Source organism: Nilaparvata lugens, chromosome X, assembly GCF_014356525.2.
Source record: "Nilaparvata lugens isolate BPH chromosome X, ASM1435652v1, whole genome shotgun sequence".
NCBI classification, from domain to species: domain Eukaryota; kingdom Metazoa; phylum Arthropoda; class Insecta; order Hemiptera; family Delphacidae; genus Nilaparvata; species Nilaparvata lugens.
Genome location: NC_052518.1, coordinates 19,254,419 through 19,270,982, shown reverse-complemented (window position 1 = coordinate 19,270,982; position 16,564 = coordinate 19,254,419). Strand labels below are relative to the sequence as shown.

Genomic DNA, 16,564 nt, shown 5'->3' with positions numbered 1-16,564 from the left:
TTATGCTATCAAACGCTTGCCGATAGTCTATGTAAAGTTGATGGGGATTAGGAGATTAGGATGGGATAGGAATCTATTACGAGGCAGAAATTCTTTGAAGTTGAGTTTTTTGATAGCAGAATGATTTTGAAAACAAACTACTATAAGTATATTCAATGATCAAGAGTTTCTAACTAGATCACTCCCGTTTGATCAGATGGCCATGATAAATTGTCGGTCCCTGCTGAAGTATGACCGTTGGATCATTTATTAGTCAAATATAATGTAAGGCCCATTGACGGCTTAAATTATACAATAGTTATGATGTATATTATACTGTTGGAAAGATAGGGAATTCCAGAAAGATATGGAATATTGGGGATGAGGTCAACAATGCCTCGTTAGTGAATTCATTCACTCACACTGAAACCAGAAACCTTGCTCCACTGATTTGGTATTATGAAATAATAAAATATATATTCAGAGCTCAGGCACTCCCCACCAACAAAAGCCAAACGAATTTACTTTTCAGCATTTTAATGTGAATCTTTAATACCAGGTTATACAGTATATCGTCGATATACATCAGGTGACAGTAGCGTACGCAGGGGGGGGGGTTCATAGGGGGCACGTACTCAACCAAGATTCGATAAAAGGTGGCAGAATTTCGGAAAATAGTGGAAGGTGGACGTTTGAGGGTTATTCTAAATCAAAATTAGGGAAACGTGCATGTATTACGTATATAGCAGAATGTAGTTTAGTAATGTTTATTTTGCATTCCATCAGGACCTCCCCCTCTATATAGGTCACTTTACGCATTGTTTCACAAAAACGTGCCTCACATTTATCTTGCTACTTAAATTGCTTACTTCAATTCAGATTGCGCTGCATAAACATTAAATAATAATATTGTTGCGGGTTTCTACACTAATAAAACACTTGAGGCGATCTATACTGATTAGATCTTTATTGCTTACAACACTATAACACACGGAGGTAAACTAGATACAACTATAAACTGATAACTTCCTCATACATTACACAGAATTAACACAAACTTACGTTTCTAATATGAATAACTGTTCAGTTAAGGTGTTCAAACGAGCTTTAAAATTACGCCAAAAATACTCTCGAAATCAGTGTTTTTGCATAGTTTCAGATTTTTTAAGAAGTAATACACAGAAAATGTTCAAATTTGCTACAAAGATCCATGTAAGGTACACATTTATTGACAAGGGGGCTTAGGAATAAACGTCGAAGATATATATAAATTTGTAGGGATTCTAGCGTTTTCTGCTTTTTTCGCAACTTTTTCGAGAGAAAATTGAAAGACAACGTTTGAATTTGAATTTGATACTTATATTCAGTTAAGGTCTAGGGTCTTTTCTACTGCCTACTGCCTATTCAGGCCCTTGGATCACAGGATTTTTAGGATGACGAACCCTGAATTCTTCCTCCCACACTAGTGAGTATTCCATATCCAAGACCCCCCACAATTACCCCACAACGAGTAGATCTGCGTACACCACTCTTATGTTACGTAGAGCTCCCGTAAGAACACCTACCGCACATTATTAGAAAGTCATACGTATAAATTATTATTTATTAGTACCTATAACTTTTTAAGAAAGTACCACCGCCCACACAGCACAAGTATGTTCTGAGTATTTTCTAGGAACGTTCTCTAAGAAGTTTAGGGACATCCCCAGAACGTTCTGTATGTACCTTGGAATGTCCTGGGGATGTCCCTGGAAGGAGCGAATGTCCAAAATTAGCAGGTTCCAGGGACATTCTCAGAGCACATCCCAGGGGTGTTGTGGAACATTCTTAAGACATTCTCAGTATGTTCAGAGGATCTTCAAGGGATGCGCCCCACACAGCACAAGTATGTTCTGAGCATTTTCTAGGAACGTTCTCTAAGAAGTTAGGGGACATCCCCAGAACGTTCTGTATGTACCTAGGAATGTCCTGGGGATGTCCCTGGAAGGAGCGAATGTCCAAGAATAGCAGGTTCCTGGAACATTCTCAGAGCACATCCCAGGGGTGTTGTGGAACATTCTTAAGACATTCTCAGTAAGTCTTCAAGGGATGCTCTCTAGAAGTTGGCGGGCATCCTGAGAACATTCTATATGTGCCTTGAAATGTCCCTGGAACACAGTTATTTATAAACTATGAACACTGAAAATGGTCTCACCACTTTTTAAACAAAATAATAAACATGCAAAGAGCCCACCCCAGCAGCTGAGTGCATCTTTTAAAAAAAATTAGATTTGATGGGCTAAATGAGAATTTAACTTTTTTGATGAATTCAAAAACATTGCAAAGATATGTTTTTATTTTGAATATGATTATTGTTTTTTCTTATTAATAATGATTAATTTTATCTTTCAAACCCTTAAGGTTTCCTTATCTTTTAGGTCAAGCTTATATTTTACAGCTGCCTAAATGTCAGCTTGTGAATTTCGGGGATGAGATATTTTGATTTTCCACAGACACACTCACTCGCTCACTTCCATTATCCACAGACTACGAAATTATCAGCTGTTTTTCCAATGATGGATAATTATTATCCTTTTCATGTCCTTCAGCGAGTTGTCCCAGGGATGAGACCTAGTGTGATATAATTTTTATATTATTAACCTATGTTAATAATAATGTTACAAATTTCTTGAGTATCATTAGAGCCATTTTTGAGATCCGGTATAATAAAAACATATAAACATGAATTGCTCGTTTAATAGTACCGTATAGGATAGGATACATTACACAATTGCAATTGAATGCAGTGATTTTTTAATGTTTGAGACTTTTGTTAGTGTTATATTTGAAATTGAGGATTCAACAATATTTCCTTATTCTGTACTGACTGAAAACATAAATACTGTATTAAAAAATTACTGCATTCAATTGGAATTGTGTACTGTATGAAAATGAATAAGATAATGAATGTTATGTAATATATAGTTATTATTGGAGTAATTGGCTTTATATATTGAATATATTCCAATTTTGGATTGAAATTATATGAGTTTAATAGTCATTATTAAAAATTGTAATAATATTAATTAATTCAAAACTTTATAATAGATGGAATATTTGAGATTTGAATGAAATCAAAGATCATTTATAATGATTACAAAAAACTTTATTTACAAAACATTGTAAAATGTACAGTACCTATTAGAAATAGATTTTCAAATAAAATATAATTTCATTATTATAAGTGCAGTATGATTGAAATTTAAGTGCAATATGATTCAAATTCAAGTAGACATAATTTTGTTTCTTGTAGTTGAAAGCAGTCTCTTGAATCACAGTTTTTCCAATTTGCCAACAATCTATGTTTTTGATGATATGTTTTGGAATGGAGCTCCTCAATTATTGCTGTATTTACATATCCCAATGATCTGATTCATTTTCTTCAGTTGTTGAGCTCTTCTTCCTGAAAAAAAACCTTGAATCAGCAAATATAACTATAGCAAATGCAGATTTTTGCAGAAGAAACACGGTTGACCTAAAATAAACCAGGACATTAATAGCTGGAAATTGTATTTTTCCAAAGTGGTGAGATTTTGCAAGAGCTCTAAAAAATGCAACAAACTTGAAATAGGCCTAGTATGAAAAACATTATTCTCAGGAGCTGAAGCGAAGTCACTCAAAGTCTGCACTCATCCTCGCTAGTGGTTTGCTACTAGTTTTATGTCAAGTTTGGTATCAATATAAACCGATAGGATTCATTTAGAACAAAAGCTGGTTGCCAGTCACCAGGTTTGCCGACTACACATAGAAAAATCCTACATACAAATATTAACATATATAAACTATACAGAGTGAGTCATATGTACGGGAACCCTTCAATAAGTTGGAGACTGTTGTAGATATAATACTGTAACTTTCAGGATAAGTTATTGGTCGAATACTCTTCCTTTTGACATACAAATGAACTTCAACCCCTCATAAGGGGTTGTAGCTCGAATATTTAAATGTAAACACCCATTGTGTGGTACATAATTTTAAAGGCCTTTCTAAAACAAGAAAGATGACATCAATAAAAACGTTCTATGATACTTGTATCCAAAATTGCAGCTGATTGAAGTTTTATTTTTTTTTATTTATTCGTTTTTTAAAATTCTTGCTGAATCTGAAAAAATTGAAACTAATGGAATCCTTGTTTCCACAAGTATATAATATTGAACTATTTCACACTTTATTGAGACCTGAATATGGAAAAATAATGACATGTTTTGGCATGATGGCCATTTCACTATGTTGTCAAAAGCACCAGTCCATCAAAGGGATGCTTTTGACTAGAGAGTGAAATGATATTGTACCATAAGTGAGTCATTATTTCCATATTTCAGCATCAATACAGTTTGAAATACTTCAATGTTTCTTGAAAGTGTTGAAACACAGATGAATTGATACAATATTCATAAAATCAATACAAATCTATGTTGTTTTTCAACAGTTATTCCATATTGAATTTATTATAAACCAGTTTTATAATATACATTATACAATAGTTGTATAATTGTATAATAAACCAAAAGTTCATCTCTTCATTTTCCTAATTGGCACAATGCCCTAATAATGCAGGACAGAATACAAAATGGCTTTCTATACAGAACTCAAGAAATGTTTGTTTTGCTATAGTGAGGTCCACGTTATAATGGCAGTGTTTGATTAGCAAAGGTGCTGCTATCCTTGTCTATTATTCGACAAAACAGATAAAACTATCCTTTCCTAGTTCCGCAACGTTGACAAATCCGTTTTTAACAATGTAGAAATATAATTAATCAAGGCAGACAAACAGCAACGCTGTCCTATCTTTATCTATTGCCACTATAACATGGACCTCACTATAATAGCATAATATTTTTCTGCTTCGATCACTGTGAGGTAATGAAGACCGTTTTAGGCATCTTATAAAGTGAACATTAAATTATGACACCTTATCAAGGTTAATTTACCTTTTAGATAGAAAGTTTTTCTTAGCAAAGATAACTTGGTGCAATTTCGAAAATTCTCTTTTTCTTTTCCCATCCGGAAAGCGATATTGTTTTTTAGGAGAACTGGTAGCATATGATATATTATCGATTTCATATCATGTCCCCCTACCTTCTTCAGTTCTTTCAGCCCAACTGAAACCCCCACTTATTCCTAGACCTGAACTTGAACATTTTCTTGTTAGCTTGCCCCTAATAAGTTAAGAATCCTAAGCTGATGTGATACAAATATATGATTGGTACTTTACCATAATCATAATGCCAAGAGCCCAAAAGTCAAAATAAGAGTAACAACTGTAAAATAAATCTTTATTCTAAAATATTGCGGGCCCCTTCGGCTTGGCTGTTGGGACCACCTATTGGGAGCCTAGAAACAGAGCCCACTTCTCAGCAGTCTACTGTTCATTGCTTAGAAAAGTACATAATATATAATGGACAAATCAGAATAAGTATTCAAGCCCAGGATATTTTATAATAATCAAAAAAAAAAGAGAATAAGTATACAAGCCCAGAAAATTTTTGACTTCCAATTGTTGGTGTAATAAGTACAGTAACATTTCTCTCTCAAAAACCTCACTATACAGAGTGTTTCAGAAGTAGTGTCAAACATTTTAGGGTATTGTTCCTGGATGATAGGAGACTACAAATGTCGTATTTGAAGTGTCCAAAACTGCCTGTTCATAGCATAGTCTTCATAACCCTTAATCTTCATAGCATAAATATTCATGCCCAATTTCAGATCAATACAACATTTCATCTTCAAATACACTTTCATCTTCAAATGGCCACTTCAAATACAACATTTGTAGTATCCTATCATCCAGGAACAATACCCTAAAATGTTCGACACTACTTCTGAATTTCCAATTGATTTCACGCCAGTATAAAAATCCCGAACAATTCCCGGACTGAAGTAAGTCACCCTGTCAAATAAACTAACGCCTAATAAAGAACAGATTTATAGGGGTATACCGTATTTTGAATATTAGTTGAGTCGAATTAATTCTAAACTCATCCTTCAGCTTATCCTAATAACATAACATTGCACATTTTTACAATAATTGTTGATTCACTTGTTGATCAATTTGAGTGTCAAAAAGTGATATTAACCTTAAATCAACAATAAATTATTGCAAAAATGCGTAAGGTTATGTTAAGCTGAAGGATGAGTTGAGAATTAATTCGACTCAACTAATATTCAAAATACGGTACCCAACTAATACTAAACTTAACCTTTAGCTTACCTTGGCTTTTTCTAACAACATAACCTTATGCTTTTCCCCAATAATATTGATAATTAAAGGTTTTTCTGAAGTGACTATTCAAGTAACTTTTAGCCCAACTTCACCGGAGGATAAAACTTATTCAAATTCTGATTACTAAGATAAATATCACTTCCTAACACTGAAATTGATTCTATTTAACCATAATTATTATGCCTAACCTGACACATTTCTTTATAATAAAAGATATTGAAGCTGAGGCCAATCAACTGTTGAATAACTAAACTATTTGAGTATGGTAGCCTATTATTAAAGTAATAAAAAAATGAGGCAACAATTTAGAAAAGGTTCTAAATAATAATCCTTTCTTAGAAAGATCTTATGTTCAAACGTACAAGACCAATAAATTAAATTACCTATGTACTTAGATTAAAGTACTTAATTACGTTTTAATATAATTGTATCAGCTTTAATAGAATACCTATAGGCCTATTTACTCGAATATAATGACTATTCAACATAGATATTATTATAATTATTATAAACTTACCTTGAAAACACAACCGTAAACACAATACACGTAGTGTTTGATCATTTGTTCGTGTTTGGTGTGGCTGGCAGTAGATGGCAGTAGAGTAGCATGATTTAGCAGGATTGAAAATTAAAATCAGAACCAGAAGTCTAACTCAAACTCGTTTCATATTATAAAAACACTGATTAGATAAATAATAGATCAGCATCTGAACATTAATCAAGAATATTGACCAAATTTGAGTTTTATCTATTATCAAGTTACATTAGAAGAATGTAATTACAAACATTTTTATCAGTTGGTACTTGATGTCGGATGTCATACGCAGACGAGTAGCGCGACTTTCAAAACCAATGTTTTCAATTTATACAACTTTTTTTTCTTGAAAAGTGAAATACCGGTATTTGATCACTCTGTACAGTTGATTGATGACGAATACTTCGAAAATATTGGATGGCAAGTTTCCAAATTGAGAGAATTAAGTAGAAAAGTGAGAAGTACAATTTTGTACACCGAAAGTCAAGTAAGCTATATGGAATTTTAATGGTTTTTGTTTGATTCGATTGAATAATGTACAAAAAAGGCAAAAATGCTTTTTACTCAAAAACTATGGCTCTAATCAAAAATATGTACTGATTAAAAAATGTTTGCAATGCAATTCTACATCTAGTACACATAATTTCGCCTTGATTTTTTCTTATTTAAAAATTGTGATGGCTAAATTTTCCAAGTTGTTAGTGATAAGAGATTTAAAAATTCATTACTCCTCAAATATTTAGAATCTAGCTTCCCCTCGTCCTAAAAATAGAATAACACTCAAATATAGTTCATATATGTCAATTTCAGCCCAAACCCCAGCTTATATCACAAGTTGGAAGTATATTTTCGCTAAATTTTGAAGGACCGTAGTGACGACCAGGGGTGGAATATAAGAGCGTGCTTTACAGACATATTAGATGTCATATAGGTTTATATGTGTGCCAAGTTTCGCTTTGATCAGTTGAGGGGTTGAAGAGTTACGAGCGCCCAACGAAATAATGAAGAATATTATTGGAAGAATATCTGTTCATCTCTCTGTGTCAAGCAGAAATCTCCTGGTATCTTATTTTTTCTAATAAACATTTATGTTGTAATGATGACCTCTATAGTCTTTTTATCTAATAGGCTAGATATCTACCACAATAACATCAACATCACTATACTATACAGAGAAGGTTCCTATATATATATATGTCCATGATACGTCCCCAGAACATTCTCAGCAAATATGCAAATATCTCAAATCTATTTCAGCAATGAAATTATTATGTTTGACGGAAATATACGTGGATAACTTTTTAAAGTTGTCAAGAACTTCACAAACTATTACAATATAAATATGGATAATTCCACTTCTATTCATCTCTCAACAACAATGTCAAATTGATCAATTCTGTGAATGCCATTGTGTTTTACAATAGAAATTGTATGAATGATGTGAATTTCATATTTCTAGCTTGATCCCTTGACTCAACTCAGAAAATTTTTATTTTGTATCTACAGTATGTCCCTGGAACGTTCTCAGCATATTCATGCAAATAGCTCAACTGATAATGGTAAATAACCAAAACTGGTACCTATCTCAGTTTTTAAATAAGTCAATCAACTTCACCACAACAGAGAAGGTCCATGACACGTCCCTAGCATAAATATGCAAATATCTTAAATTTATTTTGGCAATGAAATTCTGTGGTACCTTCTGAGAACATGATCTGCACATTCTACAAGTTCTGGGATGTTTACAGAAAATGAGAAATTTATATGAGTTTTTTGTAAAATTTCACAGTGTTTCTTATTTTGTTTTACATAAACATGCAATATAATAATAAAAACTTAAATTTTGTGTTGAAATTCTTCTATGTGAATATCCATTGTAGTTCCTCAGAACATCCCACATATCCTAAGACATGCTCATGATATGTCCCTCGAACATTCTCAGCATATGTGCAAATATCTCGAATCAACTTTGACAATGACTTTCTGTGGTACCTCCCGAGAACATGATCTGCACATTCCTTAGGTATACTGTGATGTTTACAGAGCATGAGGAACTTATGTGAGATTTCTTGTAAAATTTGACTTATATAGTGCTATATAAATATGTTTAACATTCATCTAATATAATATCTCATATCAGAAAAAAATTTGTCTGTTGAAATGTATTTCTGAGAATATTCTATGTAGGTCTTCTGAACGTCCCATATGACCTGGGACGTTTACAGAATGTAGGGAACCAAAATAGAATGTCCCAGGGAGGTTTTGTGCTGTGTGGGCGTAGGTTGAAAAATCTCATAAATAATTATCAATGATGAAGGTTTTGATCCTAGAATGTAAAAAAGAGAAACATTGATTCACTTTGAAAATATTATCACTGTAGCTCTGATACAATTTTGAAATCACTTGCAGTGACTTCCAAAATTGTAATTGTATTGGTCGATCAGTATGCAATAAGCGGAGAATGCGTATGTTATTGGAATAAACAAAAAATAGAATTCACAACTATAAAGCGTAAAATGTGTGACACAATTGAGCCGAGGCCCCGTGTGGGTGGGGGGGGGGGCTTGAGGAGATTGATTTATTATCGATGCTCGATGACAAGACAGCAGAGTGTTTTATATGTCACTCAACCATGTCAATATATTCACATAACACTGTGGAAGATTACAATTTGAAATGAACGATCCTACGTTTATCATGCTCACCAGTTTCTTAGCCACTTATTCTGTTCCTCCACTAGCATCATCTATTCTCATCCTCTAGCAACAAGTCTATTCTCTTCTTTTTTCTTTTTTTTGTTATTTTCTTCCTCTTTTTCTTGTTGTTGTTATTCTTCTCCTTCTTTTTCCTCATCATTTTCATATTTTTCTTCTTCATCTTTTTCTTCTTCTTCTACTTCCTCTCCTGATGATTTCTATTCCTTTTTTTGTGGTTTCTCTTCCTATGTTTTATTTTTTTTCATATATGTTCACCTTTCTTTTTCCCGATTTTCATTTTACTAATTCGGTTCTCCCTCATTTTCATTTTGAATATAAATATTACAAATAAAATTTGATAATTCGAATAAATATTTTGATCTAATGCAGCTGCTGCTTCTCACTCTCCTTATATCTTGTTAACTTCCTCCTCCATCAACACCATTAATTTTTTCTGCTGTTCTTATACCGTACAGTAGTTACCTTACAATCCCATTACAGATTTATCTTCTCATTACGTTTCCGTAATCACCTTTATCTCTGGGATATATATATTTTATCTTGTTTCTCTTGTTCATTTTCCTTCACAACATTTCACTTTCACTCTCTGGACTTTCAGTTACTGCAGTACAAACCATCTTTCTTCGCTCTCAAATGTAACAGTTGTATAGGCCTAGATTTCATATGAAATAAATAATTTAGTCATAGCATTTTATATTTCCTAAACAAATCAAGAGGGGAAGTCCATATAGAAAATTAAATTTTCTTGTTTTCTGTAACGTAGGAGCCAGTTTAGAGAAGTCTAAAATTCATTTCCTCTCTTTCAAGCTCATACAAGGTTGGATAAAGACTCTCATAGATCATAGAGGTAGGCCTATTTTACGAATTTCAATTAGCATCCAATTTGGATACGTTTTCAGGATTCACTTGGGGCTTCATTTCTGTCTAATATACATTTATATAATAAGTACGTAAATTATATTTCCACATACTCTAGGATCTATGCAAGCCTTGGAATGACAACCACACACTTAAACGATTCTCAACCAACTAATTTTTGAAATAACTTCCAAATTTGAAATATTAGCGTGAATAATTACAAAATCGCTTCGATTAAAAACTTGAATAAATCTATTCTGTCACTTTTCTCCAAAACCTATTATATATTGTTCTAACAGAACGAACGTGCTACTGTTCTTCACAAGATGGTTGAAAGTAATACTTTTTCCCCCTACTTGGAGTCAATATAGTGAAGAGAACTCAGAAAAAGCCTAAGTAAGGAATGTGTATTTCTTAAAAAGTATTTCTTCATTCATAATAGCTAAGAACCATTTTAAGATCATTCAACTAGATTTAATCAGATAAGTTATATTATAATGTGCTCTTCTATCAAAATATCGCACTACTTGTGTCATATCGCATAATTTTTCAGTTACAGTATCAAAGTATGAACAATAGGATGTCAATGAAACTCAGTAATGTAATAGATGAATGTGTAAGAGCTAGAATTTATCCAAAATATTTTAGTGTAAGAAATTCATGATTGTAGCCTAATAACATTTAGTACATAGTCTAAGATCTGTCTGCACGTTGTCATACATTCCTTACTTGATATTATGTTACGATTCGTTTCATGTATTTGATAAAATCTTTTGGTTTTGCTTAATCTTAGAATATTTTTGTGTATTTGAATTGCACTCACTGGTGGTAAACAAGTGGTTTCACTTATGTCAGTAGTGAATTTTCTATATTATCATGTATTAACTATCATTTAATATTATTCATGTATTATTTATAATAATTGAGTAATCAGATTACTCATATAATCACTGATTGTATATTGTTTATGGCAAATTGATCTTATCTTAAACTAAAAGGATATTTTCGAATTCAAGTTGAAATGTAATCTTGTTCAAATTCTGTTTGATAGCTTATAGAGAAGAGATACCTTATAGAGGGTGAGAAAGATTCATATTCGGATTACTTATTCAAGTGGTCAACAAAACAAAATAAACTTGCGTTCTAGCGTTAACAATAATTAAGAGTGAGAGTGAAATAATGAATCATATTAACCCATACACTGGAGAGTTTAATAGTAATGTAGAGGAAAGATAGGTGATGAAGTACGTGAAAATTGAGGTATAACTTACAGTAATGTTTTCACATGAAATAATTGTGATCTTTGGACCTTTAAGTCAGTTAGTTACACACACATTGATTTTTGTTCGTACGATTTTTTGTCGCCCTTATTCCTTTTAGATTAAACAGATGATTTCGAACAGATGATGTTTGTCAAGTTCCGTTTAATCTGATAGAATTCATAAGGACGGCAAAATATCGTACGAACAAAAATCAATGTGTGTGTAACTGGCTTTAGTTGTACATTCTCAGAAAGGGTAATCCTTCCCCTGAACACTAAGAGAGTAAAATAGAGAGAGAGAGAGAGAGAGAGAGAGTGACGGACAGAGAGTCAGAGAGACCGTGACAGAGAGAACGATAGAGAGAGAGAGAGAGAGAGCGCGCGCAAGAGAGAACGAGAGAGAGTGTGTGAGAGAGCGAGAGAGAGAGTGTGGGAGAGAGGATGAGAGAGTGAAAGGGTGTGAGAGAGAAAAACAGTGAGAGAAAGAGAGAGATACAGACAGAGAAGTAGCTGATTAACAGTGGAGAGATGATCGTTACATTATTTGTGATAGGCTCATTGAACTGTAGAATAAAGCACGAGATAATCAGGAACTATTCAATCAATTTCTCTGATGCTTTTCAGATGCGTTGATCCGTTGAATAGCAAAGATTACCTGCATTGTTCTAGACTTGAAGATCTTGTAGTTCTGAGATAGTTAAATGTTCACGACAAATGAATGTTTGAGAAGTTTAAAATTAATTGAATAATAAGTGGAATGTTCGAATAGATTTGAATTTAATGAAGAACAGTTCTGAATAAACTTAATATAATACATTTTCAGTAACTAAAAATTTGATTGTTCATGATTTCATATATAATATAATATTTTGTGATGTAATATCAATTACAATTCAGCACCAAATTGAGCCGTCAGTTATTATAAAATGCTATGCTCCAGATTAACAATACTACGCAAAATTATGTATTTGATTGAATTGGAAATGATACAAAGATGGTATTATCTCACATAGATCATTCGACTATGATGGAAAAAAGTTGAGGAATTGATGATTTCCAATCCACAAAAAATATCATAAGTATAATTATTAATCAATATTTTGCTTGAAAAATAATATGAACTATTCATTGGCTCAACAATATTGAGTATTGAGGCATAATCAGGGAAATAATACCCTATGAAGAATTTGCGTCAAATTGATATAATATCTCATAATGTAGCACACAATTTGATTCTGTAATTAAATTTGAATGTTTCAAGTAATAATTATACAAAGAACTAATCTTGTCAAGGAATATTAAGAATGTAAAGGAGATGAATCTAATCATTAAATCATACAATACAGTTTAAATGAAGTTTGAAAAATATCCGTATTGATATCCGAATAGGATATAAAGAATAAACTATTAAGAAAGGTAGCTATGAAAAGGAAGTGATGATGTGGAGATATGCAAGGTTGAGAGAGAACGAGTACATTAAATTGAATTTGACTCCATGATCCGCTCGATTGAACAAGTCAACATTAATTTATTGGCAATATTCAGATGGCTCTTAATTAATAGCCAATTGGAAATTGTATTTAATTAACTCCTGTTTCTTGACTTTCAGATAAATAATGTCCATGAGAGATTAATATGTGATACAGATACTAGTATTACCGTATATGATACACCGGTATATATGATAATATCATCATAGAGTAGTATCATAAATTCAACTCTCCTGAGTTGTATCTACAATACTGCAGGAATGATGTGAATCCTTCATTTAGAAATATGTAAATTTTAGAGTGAGCAGCATTTTGTTGAATTCGAAAAATCTCAGGTAAGCACTGTCCTGGATAAGATAATAATACGTTATAATCACGAGCCAAATGATAATGTATGCCTTGTAAGAGATAGAAAAGTGAAATAATACACCACGCAAATAAGTTACGCAAAGAGTATACATTACATTTGTAAAAGATCTGCAACAGTGGTCATAACTCAACAACTGATTGTCAACCAGGCAGTAAAACCTGTGCAACAACATTGACTTCAAGTTGTAAATGTTGGCTCAAGTGCGGTCTGGGGAATATTCATCCCTGTAGAACAAAGAGCTAATCTCATGCAGAGAAATTACAATGTATACCTTTACAAGGGTTAGCGGTTAACACTCGTGTACCAATCAATGCTCTCTTAGCCAGAAAGTAATTCAATATTATGATTTTATATTATTGTTTGAAAACCATGTTCAAACCTGCTTCATTTAATGGGATTCAGTTTAGACCTATTCAGTTTTGAAAATACGAGTAATTGGAAATTAATTTAAGACTCTCTTACGTTTGAATTACTGTTATCACGTCCTGATACTGCTCTCACGTTTCAATTACATCGCTATAATATGATGATGTTATGAATAATTCCATAATAATTAGGCTACCTAGTATTGTTCATCACAATCATTGATATACTTTTATAATTTTCGACAATTGGTTTCTGGTATGTCAATGGTTACTTAAGTAGCTTATGTTAGTATTAAATGTTCAGATTTCCGTTTTTCATTTTATTTATTACTATAAAATTGACCATCACTTTGAATTATGATAAATAATCCCAGAAGATATAAAACATATGAATTGTCACGATTCATCAATGGAATTTCTAGCTTTAGAAATGGAATCTCTTTCAAGTGCAAATTCAAGGAGATAATACAAGTATCCAAGATCCAAGTAATAGGTTCGATTATAAGTACGAGTATAATGATAGGTATGACATTTATAAATATTTGATAGTGTGAAGGAATTTTCGTAAGAAAAGCCTATTTCAATCAAACTGGATTCATTCATACAATCTGTGTTCATCTATTTCCCAATATTATTTGAAACTAGTCCAAGTTTATTCGATACTTGAAATTTGTCAAATAAATTAAAATGTGAATTTTATATATTTATATTTATAATCTGGAACCTCTAAATTAATGATTTTTAGAGGCCTACATTATAAAAGGTTAGTAACTGGAAAATATTGTGATTATGAAGAAACCCTAATTTCCAACAATAGCCCACTATTATTCCATCAAAACGTCGGGACAATAAATAAAATAACCGATCTGATGAGCTGAGCCTATTGTTTCACTTCTAATTATTGTTATTGTTATTGCTATGATTTTTTTGTGATTGTAGGCTGTGAATAAAAAAGAAATAGATTATTCTCGAGTATTTTTCATCCTAATTTTAACATTTTTGATTAAAAATTCCAATAATGTCTTATCAATCTCTATCTTTCAACATATGAAATTGGAATAATCAATGCATATATTCGGAAAATTATTATTATTGTAATTTTTAGTCATAAAAACTCGGAATTATTGTGCAATTACAGAGTAATATGATACGTAATAATTATAAACACTCTAAAATAAAAGTGAATGAAAAATGAGAAAATATAAAAAACCATAAGATATGTTTGGGACAAACATTTCAAGATTAAAACACAATAAATGCTTTTCTAGCTTGACTGAATATGAATTGGAAAACGGAACTTTGAAAAACTATTTGAGAAATTAAAAAAAACATAAAGAAAACCAACATGGGTAGTTGATTTTCAATTATTAAAAACAACTATTAAAATCTTGTAAAATGCTCTTTACCTCTTATTATCCTGAGAAATAGTCTATGTCCCAACGAACTAGTGGTAAAACTGATATCAATTACACTGACTTGACTAGATGACGGCAGAAATCGATTTGCAGTTAACCGAATAGAATAGCGCGGACAACTGATGCGATCCATTGCACTCCGTATACTTTTCTTCCAGCCACCAACACCTTTCTCCTATTCTTGTAGAGGGGAACACTGCATTATTACAGTTCAGCTCCACCTCCCTGTTCACAATTGAAAAGTAAAATAGTTTTTAAAGAACCTCCATATCGCAGATACATCCATGTGTAAAAGGAATAAAAGAAGGTACAAATCTAATACATTTTGAGAAACAAATGACAGTGACTGTGAAACGAAGTAAGTTGAATAGTTCAGATGTGATTGAATGATTCAGAAACTATAATAGTTCAGTTTAAATTCAAATTGCAATAAAAATATTAGGTACATACTTTTGTCATTAGGAAAAATGTCACGTTACTAGAAGAATTGATTGGACTGAAATTAATTAAAAATTTGATGGTAGAACCATAATCCCCTAAAAATTCTCTTCAAAGTGAGTTCCAGAGCCAAATAGGTGATGCAATTACAAAAAAATGATATTAGCATACCAACAAACTAGTTTTAACACCGGTTACCTTGATGAATTTTATTGTTCCCCTGTTCTCCACAGTGGCATTTAAATCCATCAATTTTTCACTCGTAAATTTCTATCCATTTCTATAAGTAGGTCAATATTTACCGTATGAATCACCATTGCTGTGAAAATTGAATTTTAATGTTAGAATTGATCGCTGATCGCTAATTGTGGGAGTGGCTTGTCTAGACCAATGACAGACGATCAGCTTGATAGGTAATTCATCTACCAATTAGATCGTTCACTCACTTATATCTGCTGCTCTGTCACTCTGTTTCAGTTCAGCAGAAATAAGAGAAACCAAACAATAAAGGCGATGACCTTATTCAAACAATAAAGGCGATAAATTTTACTCCATGTCTTACATTACAATGTAAGACATGTTTTACATCCAATCAGGGCATTCAGTGTTGAGAAATAATGTGAAATTATATCAGATTCATAGCCCATCCTTTGTATCTTATAGTTAGGCCTATACCTATGGATATGGACTAGGCCCTACTTACATACGGTAACTACTTTTTCACTCTAAAGCTCAATCTTTGCTAGCTCCAGTTTCAATTTCTTCACATTGATACTGATAAAATATCCAAATACAATGTTCTTTTTCAGATGTGTCTTCTTTTCACTTTTGCTTTTATTTTCTCAAAATTGGTATAAATCTTCATTTTTACAGT

General features: G+C 32.2%; 1 protein-coding gene across 1 annotated transcript in view; it reads right to left on the bottom strand.

Annotated features, from left to right (window-relative positions):
• The window catches only part of LOC111045053 (glucose dehydrogenase [FAD, quinone]-like), a 79,625-nt gene extending 64,250 nt beyond the window's left edge, over nt 1–15,375 (bottom strand). Inside the window, exon 1 of the mRNA XM_022330356.2 lies at nt 15,244–15,375. The gene's annotated coding sequence lies outside the window, so the exon portion shown is untranslated. The remainder of the gene's footprint in view (nt 1–15,243) is intronic.
• Between the last annotated feature and the right edge of the window lie 1,189 nt (nt 15,376–16,564).